This window comes from Octopus sinensis, linkage group LG16 (genome assembly GCF_006345805.1).
Source record: "Octopus sinensis linkage group LG16, ASM634580v1, whole genome shotgun sequence".
In the NCBI taxonomy this organism is placed as follows: Eukaryota; Metazoa; Mollusca; class Cephalopoda; order Octopoda; family Octopodidae; genus Octopus; species Octopus sinensis.
Genome location: NC_043012.1, coordinates 33,897,399 through 33,908,098, shown reverse-complemented (window position 1 = coordinate 33,908,098; position 10,700 = coordinate 33,897,399).

The following is a 10,700-nucleotide window of genomic DNA, read 5'->3' as shown; positions in this document are numbered from 1 at the left end:
TATATATACATATAGATGATGAAATTCATGAAAGGAATGCAAAAGCAATCACTGCTTTCAGCTATCTTGAAAAATGAATGTGGAAGGATGGAGGAATTACTTTTGCCACAAAGCTTTCTATCTGTGAGAGTTGCTTTAAGCTGTCTTCTGTATTCTTCAGAAACATGAGCCATCACACGGCATCACTTGAAAGATTGTTTAAGGCACAAACTAATGATAAAATGGCAGATAAAAACCCAAGACATGATCGTTCTGGCAAACACTAATATACCCAGCATTGAAAAAAAGTCATTATTTTGCATGAAATGTGCTAGTCGGATCATCTAATTAGGATGGATGAGACAAGGATTCTCAAGCAATTAAGAGATATAAAGATATGATAAAGGCAAACGCTTGCGTTGGACAAAAAGTGGTTTGGTACAATCAACAAAAGCTGTGAAACATTTGAATAGAACAGAAGTCCAAATGCAAAACTAAAAGACTATTTGAAAGCATGAATGACCAAGTGAGTTTGAAGGAGGATTCATGGGTGTTCCCTGTAAGCACCAATTCTTATCAACTGCTGGATTAGTTAGCTGTGAACAGTCACGTGGAAGGGGACAAGAATCAAGATGCATATAAGAACATACTCCCTCCAAGACCGAAACAAAGTGCTTCCATTTTGTGACTCGGTTTGTAGGTCTACTAGAGGTCTGAAGAGGCCAATAAGAATATAAGAAAATGTACGTGCAGAGCTGGTCGAAAACCCATCACAAAGTCACCATACTTGCAGAAGCTGCCATTTGTGCAAGCATGATTGTACAGAGTTTGGGTACAGATATTTAAAAGGAGATGGCATCTTCAGTCAATAAGCAGCAATCACCACACACACACACACACACAAACAAGAACAATGTGTGTATATATACATAATCATCATCGTCATCATTGTTTAATGTCCACTTTCCATGGTAGCATGGGTTGGACGGTTCAACTGGGGTCTGGGAAGCCAGGAGGCTGCACCAGGCCCAGTCTGATCTGGCAGTGTTTCTACATAATATACATATAAAACTGTTGACAGTATATATACATAGCAAATAGTGTGAGAGTATATAATACATGTACATATAAAGTGTGAGTGTATATAATATACATAGAAAATTGGTATTTATATGCAGTAACACATACATATATGTTCTACTATAAATACACTTTGTGTTTAATCCAATGAAGTCTGTTTTTTTTTTTTTTTAAAGAATACTGGAGTTTATTAATGGAAGGAGTTACTAATTTCACATCTGGGGAGAACAAAGAAAATCGCTGTCCCTCTGCTATATGCCATCATATAGGGACTAAGTTTCTACTTCATACTATAGTAAAGTTATACAGGTGGCGAGCTGGCAGAAACATTAGCACACCAGGTGAAATGCTTAGAGGTATTTCATCTGCTGTTACGTTCTGAGTTCAAATTCTGCCGAGGTCAACTTTGCCTTTCATCCTTTCGAGGTTGATTAAATAAGTACTAGTTACGCACTGGGGTCGATACAATTGACTTAATCCGTTTGTCTGTCCTTGTTTGTCCCCTCTGTGTGCAGCCCCATGTAGGCAGTAAAGAAATAAGTAAAGTTATACAGATCACACTCTGGCTCCCCAAACTTTCTGCATCAAAGAAGAGCCATTTTCAGTCATCAGTGACCTGGTTACTGGCATGGTTCCACAGCAAATCTATGCCAGTGGCCACCAAGTCATGGTAGTACAATGGAAATTTTGACAGGTCACAAAATATATGAAATTTGAATTAAACAGATTTTTGTGTTCTTTAAATGGTTAAAATAGAATTCCTTCAATTTTGGAATTACTTCAATGTTGACACACAACCTCAGTTATTTCCAAGACAGACAAGTTACATCTCCAATGTTACGATATATTTTTTAATGATTCATAAAAACCTTAAGACGGATATAGGGAAAGTGGGGGTGACATCTTTCTAGAGAATATTATAGCATGGAAAATAATCTGCTTCTAGATTTTTCTGAATTGTTTTTAGTAACAATTAACTGTAATTGAAAATTCTCCTCTGCCAATCCTTCTTTTGTCATTGACAATCACTTCCTGAATTAAAGTATTTATTTCTGGTGGTCACTCAATGATGTCTTTCATGGCAACCAGCACTTCAATGTCACTGCTTAGGTGAGGCTTCTTCACTACATTTAACCCTTACGTTACCAATCCGGCTGAAACCGGTTCTGGCTCTTTAGTACAAATGTCTTGTTTCCATAAGTTTTGAATTCAAATCTTCCACCAAACCTTAGTCACAATTTATGTCCCTAACACTGGCTTAATGATAACTAAGTTATTTTACTAAATTCTTTGTTATAGTTAAAGTAATTGAAAGAAACACAGAGTATCTCAAAATAAATACAGTAACGAAAGGGTTAAAGATATTCAAACAGAAAGGAGAAGACAGAATCTAAGCTGACATTTCACTCAGAATTGGTCGTCTTTTTGTTATTGATATACATTTTATTTCCTTTGTTTGCCATATGTAAGTAAAATAAGTAATAGCAGGAAGGAATGAATTAATATAAAAATAGTGGAAGAGTGGCGAAAGCATGCAGAACCTTTAGTACATGCTGGGCAAAACACTTGGCAATATTTCATATTCTGAGTTGAAATTCCACTGAATTTGATTCTTGTGGGGTTGATAAAATAAATACCTATTTATTTACTACCCACAAGGGGCTAAACACAGAGGGGACAAACAAACGGATTAAGTCGATAACATCGATCCCAGTACGTAACTGGTACTTAATTTATCGACCCCGAAAGGATGAAAGGCAAAGTCGACCTCAGCGGAATTTGAACTCAGAATGTAACGGCAGACGAAATACCTATTTCTTTATTACCCACAAAGGGCTAAACACAGAGGGGACAAACAAGGACAGACAAACAGATTAAGTTGATTACATTGATACCAGTGCATAACTGGTACTTAATTTATCGACCTCGAAAGGATGAAAGGCAAAGTCGACCTCGGCGGAATTTGAACTCAGAACGTAATGGCAGATGAAATAGGGCTACGCATTTCGCCTGGCATGCTAATGATTCAGCCAGCTCGCTGCCTTAATAAATACCAGTTGAGCTCTGAACTCAACTGGTAATCAACTTCTTTATTAGTAACAAGGGAGCAAAGAAAACAAGGGCAGTGTGAAGGGACAAAGTAGAAACATGGTGGGTGAGGTTTACATGCAAAAAAAAGAAATAAGAAAAACAAAATTCCTCAATGGGGGAGGGGTGGACACTATCAAGGGCAAGTTGAGGAAAACCCCACAAAACTTGGATCACCTTAAACATGAAGGCAGGTGCCTCTTCCCAGACATTTGTGCAGGCATTTGTGCAGAGCAGTCTGTTTACTCATACCATTTCTACTAATCTGATTCGCTTTTCAAAGAATTTATAGGGTCAGGTGAAATTTGGAAAAGTTGATGAGAGTGTGGCTGAGAAGAAGGTGCTAGTTTGCAGTCGTTTCAACCTTTACCACACCACCTCTTTCACCATAGTAAAAAGATAAAATAATAATAACGAGCAACTCGGAGAGTTCAAACCTCCGCCAAGGCAACACTGATATCCCTCTCAATGTTTAACAGGAAAGGATTTTTAAAATGCGAATATCTGAAATAAACTCGACTGCTCTCACAAACGAGAATACTAAAAATGAACCTGGCCGCTCTCAAAAGTTAAGTAAAAAAACAGGAAAAATAATCCAGAATCCTTGTCTGGTACTGGATCGGTCTTAAAATCTAATCAGTTTGTTCCAGTCACAAGGCCAAACATCCCTGAAAATTTCATCCGAATCCATCCAGCAGTTCTTGAGATATCAAACAAACAAATATGACTGAAAACAATACTGCCACCTTCGTTAAGGTGGAGGTAATAATGATGAACTTATTGTATGCAATGCTCAGGTGCACTACAGCTCAGTAGTACATAGAACAAACACAAGAAGCGAACAGTGGATAAGTCTTCAAACAAAAAGTTATAGAATATTTCGTTTTTGGATTTGGTTTGCAAGATTCTTTTATACGAGTTCGTGTGGTGTGTTGAAGCATATTCTATTGTGTCTGGGGAGAGTAATTTTCTTTTTGTGCCTTAATTTTACCGGTGAGTGTGTTACATAATAAGGCACAAAAAGAAAATGACTATCCCCAGACACAATAGTTATAGAATAATCGCACAAGATCAAATACCACCACAGAGCTCTGAAACAAATACACCAGGAAATGAAATTACTGTAACATTTCTGATGAAATAATTGAAGTATTTCTGATGAAATGATTCAAGTTTTTAGTTGATGGCAGACAAATTACTTTATCTCTGAAAAACCTGTTGGAATTTTGACAGGATCCAAAGCTCTTTAGTTTGGTAACCAATAGGAGGGCTGCATGCTGTTGAGTGGTTCCCAAAAGTGGTTTGTACCATTTAATCTGGTGATATAATTGTTTTTATCCCTGTGAACTCAATGAAGTGCGTGTGTGAGAGAGTTTGTGTGCATGTGTGTGTTGTGAGTGTGTGTAGGTGTGTGTATGGTGTGTGTGTGTGTATTGCGTGTAGGTGTATTGTGTGTGTGGTGTGTGTGTGTGTTGTATGTGTTATATTTGTGTTGTGTATGTATGTGTGAATGTTGTGCTTGTGTATGTCTTGTATGTCTGTCTTGTGTGTGTGTGAAATAGAGTGTGTGTGCATGAGTGTGTTTGTGTGACAGACTGTGAATGTGTGTATGCATACAAGAGTATGTATGTATATGTATGTGTGTGTGAGAGAAAGATAAAAGAGAGAATGTTTTAAACAGATTCGTGAACCATTAGAGAGAGAGCGATTTCACAGTCATCATTTAACCCCTTAGCAAACAGATTACTGTGTTAAATGCAACACTTATTCAAACACATGGTTTTAAATTAATGATGCATTATCTCTTAGCTTCAAGATTTTGATGATGTGATTGCTTACTTTTAGAATGACATTGTAAGGTAGGTGTGAGAGACTGGACCTGGCCAGTTTGAACATAAAACAAGTAGAAAATTTAGGTAGGATATCTTTTACTCTTTTACTTGTTTCAGTCAGTGGAGCACCACCTTTAGTCGAGTAAATCGACCCCAGGACTTATTCTTTGTAAGCCTAGTACTTATTCTATCGGTCTCTTTTGCCGAACTGCTAAGTTACGGGAACGTAAACACACAAGCATCGGTTGTCAAGCAATGTTGGGAGGACAAACACAGACACATATATATGACGGGCTTCTTTCAGTTTCCGTCTACCAAATCCACTCACAAGGCTTTGGTCAAGCCGAGGCTATAGTAGAAGACACTTGCCCAAGGTGCCACGTAGTGGGACTGAACCCTGAACCATGTGGTCAGTAAGCAAGCTACTTACCACACAGCCACTCCTACGCCTTGGATATGGTTGTTCTGAAGACATATGGCTTATTGGTTCGGGTTTTTGGCTCGTGATTGCAAGGTCACGAGTTTGATTCCCTGTCACACATTGTGTTCTTGAGCAAGACACTTTATTTCATGTTGCTGCAGTCAACTCAGCTGGCAAAAGTGAGTAGTAACTGTATTTCAAAAGGCCAGCCTTGTCGCACTCTCTGTCACATTGAATCTACCTGAGAACTACGTTAAGAGTACACATGTCTGTGGAGTACTCAGCCACTTATACGTTAATTTCACAAGCAGGCTGTTCCATTGATCGGATCAACTGGAACCCTCATTGTCACAACTGACGGAATGCAGTTAGGTTGCTTTGAACGCTAAACAATTAAATCCAACGTCATCTCTCTATATATAAACGGCAAAATGTCTGTCTGTGTGTCCTTTGTACAAATCCACAATTTTTCAGTTAGAGGGCTCGCACTTTCTATGGTCATTCAAAACCGTCCAAGGGTGGTCGTGCACATCTTTACATTTCCCCAGTCACCCTGCAAAGCCATTAAAAAATCAATAGAAGTTACTTTTTTGTGAATTTTCTATCCAAAACCCAATCAAAATGCCCGAAACTTGATACGCCAATTGAATGCCAGCTAGCTGTATGTGATTGGTTGGAGATTTGGACAGAACTCATGTGTATGCGCGCACGCATGCAGCTGTAAATGCATAGCACTATGACCCGGCGTTGCCAGGTCATAGTGCTAGTAGACATCATAACTTCCTATAAATGTTACATCCATATACAACACACATTACATTTAAAGTGCAAGTTGATGCAAGAAAATGTTAGCACAAAAAAAGCATGCTTTTGAGCATAAGTAAGTTGATGATGATGAAGAACATGAAAGAGAAAAACAACAGTGAGAAGATGATGAAACAGTATAAAAGAGAAGTAATCAGGTTTTTTAGAATTTCATTTCATGGTTGATGGAACACAGTCTAACGAGTAAAAACCTTCTCTGTACTTCTCTTCTTCTTCTTTTACCTTTTCATCTGTACTTTGTACTTTTAACAGTTACTCTATATTTCTTTAATTCTAAAGACATTCATCAAAGAATAAGCAACATTAAGCCATGTCTACTTTCCATCATCATCATCATTATTATTATTGTTGTTGTTGTTGTTGTTGTTGTTAAGGCAGTGAGCTGGCAGAATCATTAGCATGTCATGCGAAATGCATTGCAGAAATTTCTCTATTTTTGCATTCTGAGTTCAAATTCCACCAAGGTCGACTTTGCCTTTCATCCTTTCGGAGTTGATAAATTAAGTACCAGTGGAGTACTGGGGGTTGATGTAATCGACTAGGCCCCCCTCCCCACCAAATTTCAGGCTTTGCACTTTTAGTAGAAAGGATTATTATTGTTGCTATTAAGAAGGCAGGTTGGGTGAATCATTAGCACAGCAGACAAAATGCTGAGCAGTATTTCATTCATTTGAAAGTTTTGAGTTCAAATCCCACCAAGGTCGACTTTGCTTTTCATCCTTTTGAGGTCAATACAATAAGTACCTTTATGATAGGACTGCATCCAAAAGACTGACCCTTTTCTTCAGAGACAGAAAATATTTCAGCTCCTATTTCAGCTGCTAATGTTCTGCAAGGCTCAAACGAGACCTGCAATAAAATACTGCTCCCACATCTAAGATGGTACTGCCGTTATGCACATGGTACCCTAGACCCCAGCCAAATGAGAAACACTTGGCTAAATGGGATTCACTCATTAAAGGACGTGCTGTCTTGTTTCACTGCCTTTTCTATCATTACTCGGGGTTGGTTGTTCTCATAGCTCCAACCTACTTGTCTTTCCACCTCTTGGTATTCTTGGTGTTACCACCTCCCTTAGCCTGAAACTAATCATCAGTCTATGTAGGCGTCATGAACACAACCCCTTTCTCCAAACTTATCGAATAGGGGAAAAAAATAACAAAAAAATCAGAAGGGATCGTTTTAAGTGGTCACTCGATAGACTAGAAATAGCAGTTATATCATCGCCTAGATGGAACAGTAGTCTGTTTTTGTTGTTGGCCCTGTTCAGCATTGATCCAGGTGACTATGATGGTGTTTTAGTAATGATTTAACTGCTATTTCTAGCAGAGGGAGAGGGTGAGAGAGAGCCCATATATGGAATTCTCCGTAGGTTATGATGACTGTCATTAGTTGTTTAGCCCGCCAGCTTTTTATGCAGAAAACCTATGATTAACGACACGCCACCCATGTCCACCCGCCTCTTATTTAAAATGTTTGTTATAGAGGACGAAAGCTGCTATTTTAAGCATTTTTCGTCCACAGCAGTAAACACACACACGAACTTGTCGCTTGTATTAGTTGTTGTTCAGCCCCAGATAATCTCTAATCAAGGTAATTTTTCATCCATAGTCATCCTATCTTTATTTTTCAGGCGGAGTTATAATCCGGATTACATTAGACAACGCGTCCTTTAAAAAAAATACGCAGGTTGAAGCATAAGGGCGCTTTTAGCTTCAGAAAGACAAAGTAATCGTGTTTGAAAGGGGACAGGGGTCACAATTGGAACACTGTTGAAAAGCACGACATTTAGCAACGTCTAGAATCTTTAGCACGCCGGGCGAAATGCGTAGCCGTATTTCGTCTGCCGTTGCGTTCAGGGTTCAAATTCCGCCGAAGTCGACTTTGCCGTTCATCCTTTCGGGGTCGATAAATTAAGTACCAGTTACACACTAGGGTCGATATAATCGACTTAATACCTTTGTCTGACCTTGTTTGTCCCCTCTATTTTTAGCCCCGTGTGGGTAGTAAAGAAATATATATATTGTGTTATTTGATGTTTAAACATGCAATTTCGAGAAAATGTTCAGAAATATTAAAATGACACATTTACAAAAGGAGGTTGGGGAACAGTGAAGTTTCGGAAAATAAATTTAGTTTCTGTATCGATGATATCGATTGGTGAAGAATCAATATTATTGATTATTTAACGGAAATATTTTAATATTTCTGAGTCAATTCCTCAACAGTTATTAATTTTTCGATTACTCACTATAAAGTCTTGTATATTTTTTGTGTTTTAAATAAATTTCAAGACATTGTTAATTTAATTAAAAAGGCATGGTTATTCATAAGAAGAAGAAGAAAAATTTCTTTCAGTTCTAAAAATTTCTTTGTATTTTATTTTGAAGGAGAAATTTAAGCAGCTGGGTCAATTATTTAGTAGAAAGAGGGAAAATTAAAACAAAATTACTTACTAATGTCTTTAAAGTTAGATAGAATTGGTCACTGTTTTCTTCTGGTCGTTGTTGGAACCAACGTCTTGATTGGTTATTTTCATTTCTTCATCCAAGATAATTATCCCAAGCATTTTGGTCTTTTTCAATTTTAATATGTTTTACATTTTAGAATAGAAACGATAACGATAACGAAGAGGATATCAGAGCGATATGGTTTCCTGTCCTCCTCCAATGAGAAAGGGTATGTCTTCGATAAAGAATATAAGAAACATAACCGAAGCATTTGCAGTTACGCAATTTCAAATTAGCGGAATAAGGAAATTAATTTCCTTATTCCGCTAACTTCGACCCTGTCTGTGGACAAATTTGCCTTTCCTTTATTCCAGTACCATTCCAGTAAAGAACTAGTATCGGGACTTAGCAGTGAACCATTTCTTCCAACACGTGGCGTTTGAAACGTTTGGAGGGACAGGACCGCTAACAGTGAAGTACCTGTCATCGTTGGCAGTTCGCCTTACCGAGGTGTCAGATGATGTCCGTGAGGGTGCTTGGCTTTTCCAATTCCATGACCTCACCCGTGCTGCTTTGCCTCAGTAGGTTCCGTTGAGCCTCGTGGTGTTGCGACCAACAGAAGCACTTCCTGCTGCGTAGATGATTTCTTTCTTTCTTTTCTTTTTGCTGTATTTTTTTCTTCGTCTTTCGTAAAATATATTCCTGTTCATATTTCGAATAAAAAATTTATCCATTTATTCCTAGAAAAGTATCCAGAAGGCGGTCTTTAATAGGAACCGGTTAGCGTTTACATTCAGCTCTTAGACATCACTATATCCCGATCATCTGAAAATCGACATTTCTTGCTCAAGAAATAAAGGTTAAAGTCTGTATTAGAAGCGCGATAGATTATTTCTCGATGTTTTTAACTTCACACTTTGATTACAATTCTCGACTGGAAACAAAACTCCCTGTACACAACTCTTATTTTCCGTATAACAACCCGAATTCATGTGTCATTCAGTAATTATCGTGGTAGTTGTAGTCAGGCAACACATTAAAATAATTGTAGGCCGATCCAACAAAAATCACTTTAATTCCTATTGATTTGTGTGAAATCAATTTAAGGTTTAAGATTAATGCGATTTTCATAACTGATCCTCGCTGTTATATCAGTATAATAGATTTAGATATAAATTAAATTTGTTTATGAAAAAAGCGATGGTAAAGAATTCAAGCCGCCCATCCTTGCCAAACCCGGCAAAATTTTACATTTCAGATTTAAAGAGAAAGCCTCACGTTATTTTTGTTAAATATTGTATGGAATAAAATGAAGAATTATTTATTTTGCTAAAATATAAAGAAAAGTTGTGGTTGGCCTATACTTTATATTTAGCGACATATTTTTAATGGGAAGAAAAGAAAAAAAAATATTAAAAGTATTACAAAACATCTAATTACTCCTTTCCCCCCAGAATTAGGATCTTTTCGCTTTGACTGGCAGATTTTAAAAATAATTTCTTTGTAACTAAAAACTTTTAAACTTCGTATACTGGTAGAATGTGTTACATAAAACATCTTTTTCTCTTGGCTTTCTTGAGAAAATTCTGTAGTTTGTAAGCTTTTTTCTTGTTAAATTTCTTGCATTTCAGCAATTTCAACCAATCAATGACGTCTATTGAGGTGAATACGATTTCTGCTGTTCTTTGTCAACAACATTTTGTGCCGGTCAAAGTGAAAAGATCCAACATTTCTGTCACCAACTCCTTTACGCACGGTCGTTTCTCAACAGATATAACAAAAATTTCCAGACGTTTTGAAGGAACGTCTGGGTCCCTGACCAGTTTGAAGAATTAGACAAAATTTCTAAAACATCAATAAAATGTTTGAAAAAAGAATTAATTTGGAATCGAATTTCAATTTTGAACAGAGTCAATAATTGTAAAAGTTCAAGAACACAGGGAAACGACAATGGAATTGGCAAAAACCAATAACTATGGAGAGTCTAGACTTTTCTGTTAGTGGCACACATGGATTCTCCTCTCA